Raw genomic sequence first — 12,222 nt, forward strand, 5'->3', positions numbered from 1 at the left:
CACGTTTCGAATCGTGTACCGAAAGGGCAAGGACATGTTTGTGGCCGACACGCTGTCCCGCGCACCGCTGGCATCCACTGCCCGACACCCGTACGAATCGTCTGACCTGATGGTGTTAAACGTTAACATTGTGCCTTCACAGCAGATGCAGTCCCTGGTTCAGCACTGCCAATGATCCTGCCCTGCAACAGCTTGCGGACGTCATCCGTCGTGGCTGGCCTGACCGTCGCTCATCCTTGCCGGCTGGTGCTGCGCCTTACTCCCTAGTCCGGGATGAACTTGTGCTGCACGACGGCGTGGTGGTGAAGGGCCACAAGGTTGTGGTGCCTGCTGCGCTGCGGGACCACTATTTCCAAACTGCCCACAGCGGCCACCCCGGGGCGGAGGCCACTCTGTCCCAGGCCCAGAGCCAGTTTTATTGGCCCGGCATGGCACAGGACATCCGAGATAGGGTCTCCGCCTGCTCAACCTGCAATAGCCTCTCTCCCCACCAGCAACGCCAGCCGCTCCTGCAACAGCCTGCCCCCGACCTGCCGTGGATGGCGGTCGCCACTGACATATTTGAGTGGTGTGGAAAGCATTTCCTGGTCCTTGTGGACTCCTACTCCAGCTGGTTCGAGGTGGATCAGCTGCCCACCCTCACATCTGCTGCTGTCATCGGGAAGCTGCGCCGCCACTTTGCGACCTTTGGCTCTCCTGTGACTTTGCAGTCTGACAACGGCGGCCAGTTCTCGAATGCGGAGTTCCGCGCCTTCGCTGCCTCCTGGAACTTTTGCCACCTCACCAGCACCCCCGAGTACCCGCAGAGCAACGGCCTTGCTGAGCGCGCCGTCCGTAGTGCCAAGGAGCTGCTGGAGCATTGTAGACTTTCGCGGTCGGATTTTTACCTGGCCCTACTCAACCTCCGCAATATTTCCCGTGACCCTGCCCTGGGCTCGCCTGCTCAGCAGCTCATGTCCCGCACCACACGCCCTCCGATCCCTGTCTCCCAGCGGTCCTCAGCCCTGCTGCTGTCCAGGAGCGCATTGCCCAGAAACAGGCTATCCAGAAGCGCTCCCATGACAAGTCCAGCCGTCCCCTTCCACGTCTTTTCCCAAGTCAGGTGGTCCGGATGCAGTCCCCCTCCGGACACTACCGGCTGGCTGTTGTCGTCGGCTCTGCTGGCTCTCCGCGGTCTTACCTAGTTGACTACGAGGGTACCATCTACCGCCGGTCCCGCCAGCATTTGCTGCTGGTCGACGAGCCCGCTCCGCCTCCCACAGCCCCTTTTGCCCCTCCGCTTGATTCCTCTCTGCCCACCACTGCTCGCATGCCCAGGACTCTGCCTTCTCAACTCTTTGTGCCCCGTTCTCCTACTGCTCCTCCTGGTCCCCCCTCACCTGCCTCGCCCGCTCGCGTGCCCGCAGCGGTGCCCGTTTCTCCTCCCCGGTCTCCTCGTCCTCCCTCTCCTGCGCGTTCTCCTGCCCGTTCCCCTGTCACCGCTCCTGCCCCTGTCCCTGCTCTTCCTGCGGAGGAGGGGGAGGGCGGGCTGCGTACCCGCTCCGGGCGGTTGGTCAAGCCGCCTGTACGTTACGGGGAGTTTGCTTGAATGTTTTAACTGTTTCCTGCCGGTGTACGCGCGGGTTTGTTTCTAGCGTATGAGTCGTGGTCGCACTGTCATTATTGTAATGCTTTGTTTTCCAAGGGGAAGGATGTAGATCAGTGCATGCTCCTTTAACATAGTGACCTCACCACTACTAACCACTCCCCATTATCTCCAGTATAATTGTAGCCTCCCCACCTCCAGCTCTCTCTCTAGCTCCAGTGACAGACCACGGACAGCTAGGGCACAGTGTGTGTATGATTACAATGTTTGCAATAAACTAGTAGTGAAGACATCACGTGTTTGACAAGTCTTTACAGAAAGTGTAGATTTTCCAGTCAGCCAACTCGATGTTAAGTTTAGTTTGTTTAACAGCAATTGTAACTTTACTTCTGCTTCTGATTGTTTTAAGAAACAGATCCTTTTTATAGTTTCACAGTCATGGATCATGAAAACAGGCACCTCAGCACACTGTCCAGACCAGGCAACAATCACCCTTTTACACTAATCATCCACTGATCCCATTTTCTTCTATCCACGTCCATTAACTCACCTCATATTGTACCACTCATTTATACACTGGGAGAAATTTACACTGGCTAATTTACCTAACAACAGCACCTCTTTGGGATGTGGGAGGAAACTAGAACAAGTGTTTATGATCCATGTGGTCAGAAGAAAATTGGCAAACTCCACACAGACAGCACCAGATGTTAGGATCGAACCTGGGTTGCTGGAACTGTAAAGCAGCAGCTCCGTCAGCTGTGCTGCCATTTTATATTCCATCAGCAGGAGGCTCTACAGCTTTCCATCTTGTGTGCTGTGCAGTAACTGAATGAATGTTGGCACTGTAGAATGGAAATATTAAGTGCAAAGTTCTTATTGGAGATGGAAAAGAGTGATATTTTTTAGTTCAAAGAGAGATCATTATTTATTCATCAGAATGAATGAAAAGCTGGATATGAAGAATCTTGTATATAACACAGACGAAATGTTGGTTATGATGGGATTTTTCAATAGTGGGGAATGAAAGAGTAAAGGAGTTTCTGGTTTGATTGATTTATTGAATAATTTACTAAAAGGAGAGTTAGACAAATCTCAGCAAGGTTAGTTAGATGTGAATGAGACTAGTCTGTGAATTGTTGATGGCATATACACAAAATAAATATCAGATATTCCTTGTTCTTGTATCCTTGTATTCTAAGTAATCTTCCTCAGCCCCACAATAAGCGAGTTCAGTATTCCAAAAAACACAAGGAATCATGGGATTTGTCTAAGGTCAAACGCTATAAAGAAAAATCGAACAAAGCGCTGTAGATACAGTGAGTATAGTTTGGGTCCGATCTTCTGTCTTTTTTCAAGCTTGTATTTGTCATGGCTAACTCAAATTACGAACAAAGCGCTGACTGTATAAACTGTGTATAAATTCTTACCTTTATTCATAATTTATGTGTAAAATATATTTAATCTGAGGAATGGGTGTGGCAGGTAGTGGGAGAGCGGGGTGCAATAGCGAGATACAGGGAGAAGATGCGAGTGGGAGACCAGGGGGATGAGACTGGACCGGCGGAGAGACATTCTCGGCATGCACACAGACCCGCGCCTCATCCGCAGGCAGGATCAACCTGGGTCCCCGGTGCCGCAAGCGCTGCTGAACCACCACTGGGCCGTTTCCCCCTCCCCGAGTGTCCCATCCCCGTCCGGGGGACGGCGGGAAACGTCCGGACCGACAGGACACCAGCCCCCAGCCAGCGCGGAGAAGAAGTGCCAACCCCAGCTGAGCTCCGCCCACCCCCCACTGGGCCAACCGACAGCCCCGGACCGACGACACCAGCGGCCCCAGATCCACAGCCAGCACAGAGAAGAAGCGCCAACTCCAGCCAAACCCGGCTTCAACTCCAGAGAAACCAGCGATGGGCCGCTGCAGCGACAAGTGTCAGTTCACCCATGGCCTGGCCGAGCTGCGCTCCATCAGCCAGCACCCCAGTACAAGAAAGAGCCGTGCCGCATCGTCCACACCACTGCCTCTGCCGCTACAGTACCCGCTGCCACTTCATCCACAACCCCGAAAAGGAGCGAGGGACCCGGCCTCTCCTGTGCCAGAGCAACAGCCTGGGCTTGGCGTCCTCCGGCAGGGCGCTTGACTGGACTGTGCTCTGGGTGCCCTTCAACCACGAACTGGAGTTGGAGCTGGCCCGGACTCTGGGCTTGGGGCTGGGCATGGGAGGGGAGGAGGTTGCTGTTGCCGCCAGCACCACCAACATTAACAGCACCAGCAGCTCCAGTGGGCACTCGGCCTGCCTATGGCTGGCAGGAGGCCATCCGCAGACTCTCTCTCCGACCAGGATGACTCCAGCAGCAGCGGCTCCGAGTCGCCTGTCTTTGAGCAGGGCCGGCGGCTGCCCATCTTCAGCAGGATCTCAGTGTCAGACTGAGGGGAGGGGGGTGGAGGTGGAGAAGAGAAGTGAATCAGGGTGTTGCCTCTCCCAAACTGTGGCTGGGTGCTGTCTCCCATAGAATGTCACCCTCCCCTCCGGGTTTGTGGGGGCTGTTGTACCCTAGTGTGAAAGACTGGAAGGGGCAAGGGACGGTGGCATCTTTCCCATTGAGAGAATGTAAGTTCTCAACAGCCACTGGAAAAGGTGAGAGGTGCAGCCGACTATCACCGGCCTGCTGGGGAATGGCCCCGCTGGGAGCCGGAGCAGATCCAACGCCTCCCCCCCTGCACCGGCTGCAAGTCCGCGACCGCCACCAGATAGGGACGGGACACCCGGGAGGGGACGGGGACGGCCCAGCAGCAATGCAACAGCGCCCACAGCGCCGGAGAGCCAGGCCAGACCCTGCCAGTCCAGGGCTGCCGGCCAACCTGGCGGGAGAGGCAGAGCCGAGCTGGAGCCAGCAGCTGCAAGTTCAGGGTCGCCTCGCCATTCCACGGCCACCCCGGACACCTCCGGACAGGGGCAGGACACCCGGGAGGGGACGGGGATGGCCCAGCAGCTATTCAACAGTGCCCGCAGCGCTGGAGAGCCAGGCCCGACCATGGACAAAACGTAAGCCTGCACAAAATGCAGCACCACCGTTGACGAGAATGTTTACAGCGAGTGACTTATGACCTGGTCATGCACAGTCAGAATGCCGAACTCGCTTATTCACTATGAAATGGGATAGTTCACTCATATGATATCATTTCTACCTTCATTCTTAATCCAGCAAAACATTCAGATGTTATTTTACACCTGTTCACAAGAGCATGCAATACAGAAAACCCCCCCACAAAACTAGTGTGATTGAAAAAGAATAATTTCATTGAAAGAATGATTTATCTTTATAAAATTATTTTCAAAATACTTTACAGGTAATAAATGCTTTTACAGATTGCTGCTTGATTTAACTTTGGAAATGATGTAACTAGTTTGTGCACAGCTAGTTCCTATAAGGAACATGGTCATCACCCACAGATAATCTATTCTTTAGGGATATTGATTTATAAATATTGACCAGGACTCTATTGCTCTTCTTTTCAGTAACACCCACAGATAACATGCCACTTGATGACTTACTGCCTCAGTTGAGCTTCTCACCCATCAGCCAGCACCTCCCACACTGGAGAACACCCTCTGCAAAGCAACACCCCACAATTATGTCCTCAAAAATCCAGAATGGGACTTTGAACATCATCTATCTATACTATTACTAAAACTCTCATCTTGACCACTTCCTGTCTGTGTTGTAATTAAATGGCGCAAAAACGATCCCCCATAGTGCTACTATTTTTCGCCACCTTACTAACCATTCTCTGCTGCGTCAAATAAGTTTTGTTCCGATCGGTGAAATAGTACAAAAGTTATGAAGGTTCCCCCTTCCCCCCCCCCCGATTTACAGTTGAGATAGTTGCATCTGCCTCCCACATATCTCATTGCTGACAGTCCCAAATTATTGGCAATCACTAGATAAGAATGAATTGAGGAAGAAGTCCAAACTTTAAGTGATACTGGATGACATGAATTGAAATTTTGCTTATACTTTGAAATAGTCATTAGGAAAAAATGCAGCCATAGACCTGTTTTAGAAATTAGGTTATAGGGACAGGGTAATATAAAGAGAATAGTCAGCAAGATGGAGCAGAGTAATCTAAGGCAATCATCTAAAACAAACTTTCCCCATAATATATCAATATTTTATACAATCACTGTCGTGAATTTGATGTTGGGCAATCTTCTTGAAGTGGGCCATCATAGACAATAGACAATAGGTGCAGGAGCAGGCCATTCGGCCCTTTGAGCCAGCACCACCATTCACTGTGATCATGGCTGATCATCCACAATCAGTACCCTGTTCCTGCAAGCTCCCCATATCCCTTGACTCTGCTATCTTTAAGAGCACTATCTAACTCTCTCTTGAAAGCATCCAGAGAATTGGCCTCCGCTGCCTCCTTTCACGACACTCTGGGTAAAAAAGTTATTCCTTATCTCCGTTCTAAATGGCCAACTCCTTATTCTTAAACTGTGGCCCCTGGTTCTGGACTCCCCCAACATCGGGAACATGTTTCCTGCCTCTAGCATGTCCAATCCCGGAATAATCTTGTGTTTCAATAAGATCCCCTCTCATTCTTCTAAATTCCAGTGTGTACACGCCCAGTCGCTCCATTCTTTCAATATAGGACAGTTCCGTCATCCCGGGAACTAACTTCATGAACCTATGCTGCACTCCCTCAATAGCAAGAATGTCCTTCCTCAAATTTGGAGACCAAAACTGCATACAATACTCCAGGTGTGGTCTCACTAGGGCCCTGTACAACTGCAGAAGGACCTATTTGCTCCTATACTCAATTCCTCTTGTTATGAAGGCCAACATGCCATTAGCTATCTTCACTGCCGGCTGTACCTGCATGCTTACTTTCAGTGACTGATGAACAAGGACACCCGTTGTACTGTGACCCCTGCTCTTCCCCACCCACATTACAGCCCTCTCACCCCCCCCCCACCCCCTGACCACCCACCACCCCCCCACCACCCACCACCCCCCCACCACACATCACCTAGTCCCCAGTCCACCCACCTGCCTTCCTCCGGCCCCAACCCCCATCCCTGCCGGGTGTTCACCATCCCCCCTGACCTCCCCCTCTCCCACACCGAACGGTCTGTCCTCAGCAGAGGTCTTACCTTTGTCCCCCTCCATCCCCACCTCAATGAGTTCCGCGCCCACCACGACTTGGAGCTCTTCTACCGTCGCCTCCACCTCACAGCGCACTTCCACGGGAAGGAGTCCTCGCCCCCCATTGATGACCCCTTTTCCCGTCTCCAACGCACCCCCTCCTCGTGGAACCCCCCTCGTAACCTCCCGGCTTTGGAACTCTTTATCCAAAACTGCCGTCGTGACGTCAACCGCCTCAACTTCTCCACTCCCCTGTCTCACTCCAATCTCTCCCCCCCCGAACGCACTGCCATCGAATCACTCCACAACAACCCAGATTGGGTTATCAATCCAGCCGACAAGGGAGGTGCCGTGGTAGTCTGGCGCGTCGATCTCTACAAAGCTGAGGCCACGCGCCAACTCTCGGACACCTCCTCCTACTTACCCCTGGACCATGACCCCAATGACGAGCACCAGGCCACCATCTCTAGCACCATCACTGACTTCATCAACTCCCACGCCGTGCCCGACCGAGCCTCCAACCTCATCGTTCCCCAGCCCCGCACGGCCCGTTTTTACCTTCTCCCCAAAATCCACAATCCTGACTGTCCCGGTAGACCCATTGTCTCTGCCTGTTCGTGCCCCACCGAACTCATCTCCACATACCTTGACTCCATACTATCACCCTTGGTCAAATCCCTTCCTACCTATGTTCAAGACACCTCAGACACTCTCCGCCGCCTCCGCGCATTCCATTCTCTAGGCCCTCACCCCCTCATCTTCACCATGGACGTCCAGTCACTCTACACCTCCATCCCCTACCAGGATGGCCTCAAAGCCCTCCGGTTCTTCCTCGACCAGAGGAGCAACATATACCCAGCCACTGACACTCTCCTCCGCCTAGCGGAGCTGGTCCTTACCCTCAATAACTTCATGTTTGACTCCTCCCATTTCCTCCAAACACAAGGCGTAGCTATGGGCACACGCATGGGCCCCAGCTACGCCTGCCTCTTTGTCGGGTACGTCGAACAATCCTTGTTCAATACGTACCAGGGCCCCATCCCCGACCTCTACCTCCGTTACATCGACGACTGCTTTATGGCCACCTCCTGCACCCACACACAACTGACTGACTACATCCACTTCACCATCAACTTCCATCCGGCACTCAAATACACCTGGACTATTTTCGACACTTCCCTACCATTCATTGACCTCACTACCTCCATCGCAGGTGATAGACTCCTGACCGACATCCACTACAAACCCACTGACTCCCATGGCTATCTGGACTACACTTCTTCCCACCCTGCCTCCTGTAAGGACTCCATCCCCATCTCCCAATTCCTCCGCCTACGCCGCATCTGCTCCCAGGATGAGGCGTTCCACACCAGGACATCTGAAATGTCGTAATTCTTCAGGGAACGGGGATTCCCCTCCTCCACCATAGATGAGGCGCGCACCAGGGTCTCTTCCATACCCCGCAACACTGCTCTCTCTCCCCATCCCCGCACTCGCAACAAGGGCAGAGTCCCCCTAGTCCTCACCTTTCACCCCACCAGCCGTCACATACAACAAATAATCCTACGTCATTTTCGCCACCTCCAACGTGACCCCACCACTCGCCACATCTTCCCATCTCCCCCTATGTCTGCCTTCTGCAAAGACCGCTCCCTCCGCAACTCCCTTGTCAATTCTTCCCTTCCCTCCCGTACCATCCCCTCCCTGGGCACTTTCCGTTGCAACCGCAAGAAATGCAACACCTGTCCCTTTACCTCCCCCCTCGACTCCATTCAAGGACCCAAGCAGTCGTTCTAGGTGCGACAGAGGTTCACCTGTATCTCCTCCAACCTCATCTACTGCATCCGCTGCTCTAGATGTCAGCTGATCTACATCGGTGAGACTAAGCGGAGGTTGGGCGATCGTTTCGCCGAACACTTCCGCTCGGTCCACAAGAACCTACCTGACCTCCCGGTGGCTCAGCACTTCAACTCCCCCTCCCATTCCCAATCCGACCTCTCTGTCCTGGGTCTCCTCCATTGCCAGAGTGAGCAACACTGGAAATTGGAGGAACAGCACCTCATATTCCGCTTGGGGAGCCTGCATCCGGCGGGCATGAACATTGAATTCTCCCAATTTTGTTAGCCCTTGCTGTCTCCTCCCCTTCCTTAGCCCTCGAGCTGTCTCCTCCCATCCCCCAGCCCTCGGGCTCCTCCTCCTCCCTTTTCCTTCCTTCTCCCCGCCACCCCCTATCAGTCTGAAGAAGGGTTTCGGCCCGAAATGTTACCTATTTCCTTCGCTCCATAGATGCTGCTGCACCCGCTGAGTTTCTCCAGCATTTTTGTGTACACCCGTTGTACTTCCCCTTTTCCCAATTTGACACCATTCGGATAATAATCTGGCTTCCAGTTCTTGCCACCAAAGTGGATAACCTCACATTTATCCACATTAAACTGCATCTGCCGTGTATCTGCCCACTCACCCAACCTGTCCAAGTCACCCTGCATCATCATTGCATCCTCCTCACAGTTCACACTGCCACCCAGCTTTGTGTCATCTGCAAATTTGCTGATGTTACTTTTAATCCCTTCATCTAAATTATTAATGTATATTGTAAATAGCTGCGGTCCCAGCACCGAGCCTTGCCTGCCTGCCATTCTGAAAGGGACCCTTTCTGAAATTCCAGGTACACTACATCCACTGGCTCTCCCTTGTCCATTTTCCTCGTAACATCCTCAAAAAATTCCAGAAGATTTTTCAGGCATGATTTCCCCTTCGTAAATCCATGCTGACTTAGGCCGATCCTGTTACTGAAATCTTGAAATGTTGCAGTACGTATGGTGAAGTAATTCAAGCCAAAGCCTATTGACTGTGAGGCAGATGTCAGGCATATTAGTGATGGTGGGTCAGGAAATTACCATATAACCATATAACCATATAACAATTACAGCACGGAAACAGGCCATCTCGACCCCTCTAGTCCGTGCCGAACACATAATCTCCCCTAGTCCCATATACCTGCGCTCAGACCATAACCCTCCATTCCTTTCCCATCCATATAACTATCCAATTTATTTTTAAATGATAAAAACGAACCTGCCTCCACCACCTTCACTGGAAGCTCATTCCACACAGCTACCACTCTCTGAGTAAAGAAGTTCCCCCTCATGTTACCCCTAAACTTCAGTCCCTTAATTCTCAAGTCATGTCCCCTTTACGTTGGATCCCACCTCATGGGATGCCTTTGGTGCCTCATGGAAGCAGAAAGAGCCAAAGTAGGTATAAGCACATTTTGCATTGGGTATCCTCTTTTATGTCTCTCTAGTTAAGAAGTGATATAGTAGTTACTGCCTGGAATGCTCTGCATTAATGGAATTTTTCATTTTAAGGTGCAGAAGAAAGAAAATGATCCTTTAAAACATACAACATTCTTAGAATGCTTGACAGAACAGATATAGAGGAGAATGTTTGATTTACCTGAGTAGTCTAGATTTATGGGCCATTGCATCACAGTCTGATTTGGTCTACTCTTATTTTGAGACAAATATATTTCTTCAGTCAGAGGCTGTTAAATCGTTGAAATTCTCTAACCATGAGGAATGTGATTCTCATTTACCTTATCTGCCAGGGCAACCTCATATCTTCTTTTTGTCATCCTGATTTTCCTCTTGAATGTACTTCAAAACATTTAAGGTCAAAATCATGGATTTGTAAGACACTTATACTATTTGAGGCGCTACTGCGCTTGCCCTTATCGAGATTGCCTTTTGAAAATACCAACAGTTATAAAACAAATGTAATTTACTCCTGGCAGGGAGCAGAGGATGGCTTTCCTGTGACAACGATAGAGATAGCAAGACTGATACAGATCAACCCAGTTCTGAATAAAATATGTAGGTATACTTTGAATGGCTAGACTGATTCAGACACAAAATGTAAACTTACAAAAATGGTACCACTTTTTACTTGTAATGTAAAGAAAGAGTGAAATTAATTTAACAATTATGTACAGGACGTAACCCCGGAAAAGGGGCAGGCAGCTGGCTCAGGCAGAGCCCTCTTTTGCCTGGCGCCGTGACCCGCGGATGACCAGCTTGGCCTGGCCCAGGAGCAACCCAACCAGGATATCTTCGGCCTTACCCTCTCCCCTTCGCACATGGTGTCCAAAGATGTGGGTTGGAAATGCAGCCAGAAGGCATGGAGCAGCCCCTTTAGATAATGAAACAGGGGCTGCAACCTCACACACTCCCTGTACACATGGCACACAGACCCTTCCAGCCCACAAAACTGGCAGGCGGCTGGCAAGTCTGTGAACCGCGAGAGAAACAGGTTGCACTTAGTGTTCGGACGGTGGACCAGGACGAGGAAGTGCAGGGTGTGGCAGAGGGGCCCATACAGGACACGCTTCCCTGCATCTCGGAGGGAGATAAAGGGTGTCGAGGAAAGACGGCTCAAGTTGTGTGGGACCGGCTCCCGGGAAGGATTACGGCGCCTGGGTCTGACGAGTACTTCCGGCTGAGCGGGGGTTTGCTCAGCCGCAAGTACTCCACACGTTTTAGCCCCCCTGACACCCGGTAGGGTGGGACAAGGGCTGGCTGCTCTTTTGTCCTGTGGTGCTGTCAAAAGATCCATAACTGAATGTATCCTTGGCTGGCTGCCAGATCGTTATTAAAACGTCCAGCAAAAATTTAAAACAATCTCTTCTGCTTCTTTAAAACAATCATTATTTTCAAGGGTATATTGGCTTCTTTGCCAGTGTCTGTTGTAAATAGTCATTAGCTGGGCACACTGTATCTCCTTAAGGGCCTGTCCCACTTGGACGTCATTTGCGCAGCAGATTCTTTGACCCTGGATTTAAGCTCTAATCACTGGCAGAGATTCAGCTTCTTCTTGGGGTGGGAGATTGCAACCTTCACGTGGTCCGCCCTGTTTCGACGAATGCAATCAACCTGGTGTGCACAATCAAATAAAATCAAATAGACCAAGTTGTCCTACAACTTTAGGGTGTGCACGTCATATGCAAGAAGGAGGAGAAGCTTCTTCTTCTGTTCCACTGTTGAATCAATCTTTGGCTTTCTACCTCCTGGTAGTAACGCAGTTTTTTACTTAATATAATGGCAGTCTTTACGACGTTCTCAAAGTCCAACTTCGATAGCCATTACTCATCGGGGATGGTAAGGAGGTATATTTTACGCACTCACGACACATGAACAAAAATGAATCTTCCAAACGTTGTTTCTTGATTAATTAGTCTTTATTGAAGTAGTACATAGCAAAGAAATAATCCATCACATTCCGTTCTTAATCGCTGTTCCATTCATGTCATATAAAACATATGAAAGTTTCTTCTTATAAAGGTATGATGTCTCATTAACTTGTGTGTGTCGTGATCATGTCAAGTGTGTGGTAAAAAACTGTATTTTCACCATCCTTCCGAGAACCAACTGACTCCTAATCTATGAATCTGCGCTAGTCTCCTCCAAAGTAGACACATTCCTCTATGTAAT

The sequence above is a fragment of the Amblyraja radiata genome, chromosome 2 (assembly GCF_010909765.2).
Source record: "Amblyraja radiata isolate CabotCenter1 chromosome 2, sAmbRad1.1.pri, whole genome shotgun sequence".
In the NCBI taxonomy this organism is placed as follows: Eukaryota; Metazoa; Chordata; class Chondrichthyes; order Rajiformes; family Rajidae; genus Amblyraja; species Amblyraja radiata.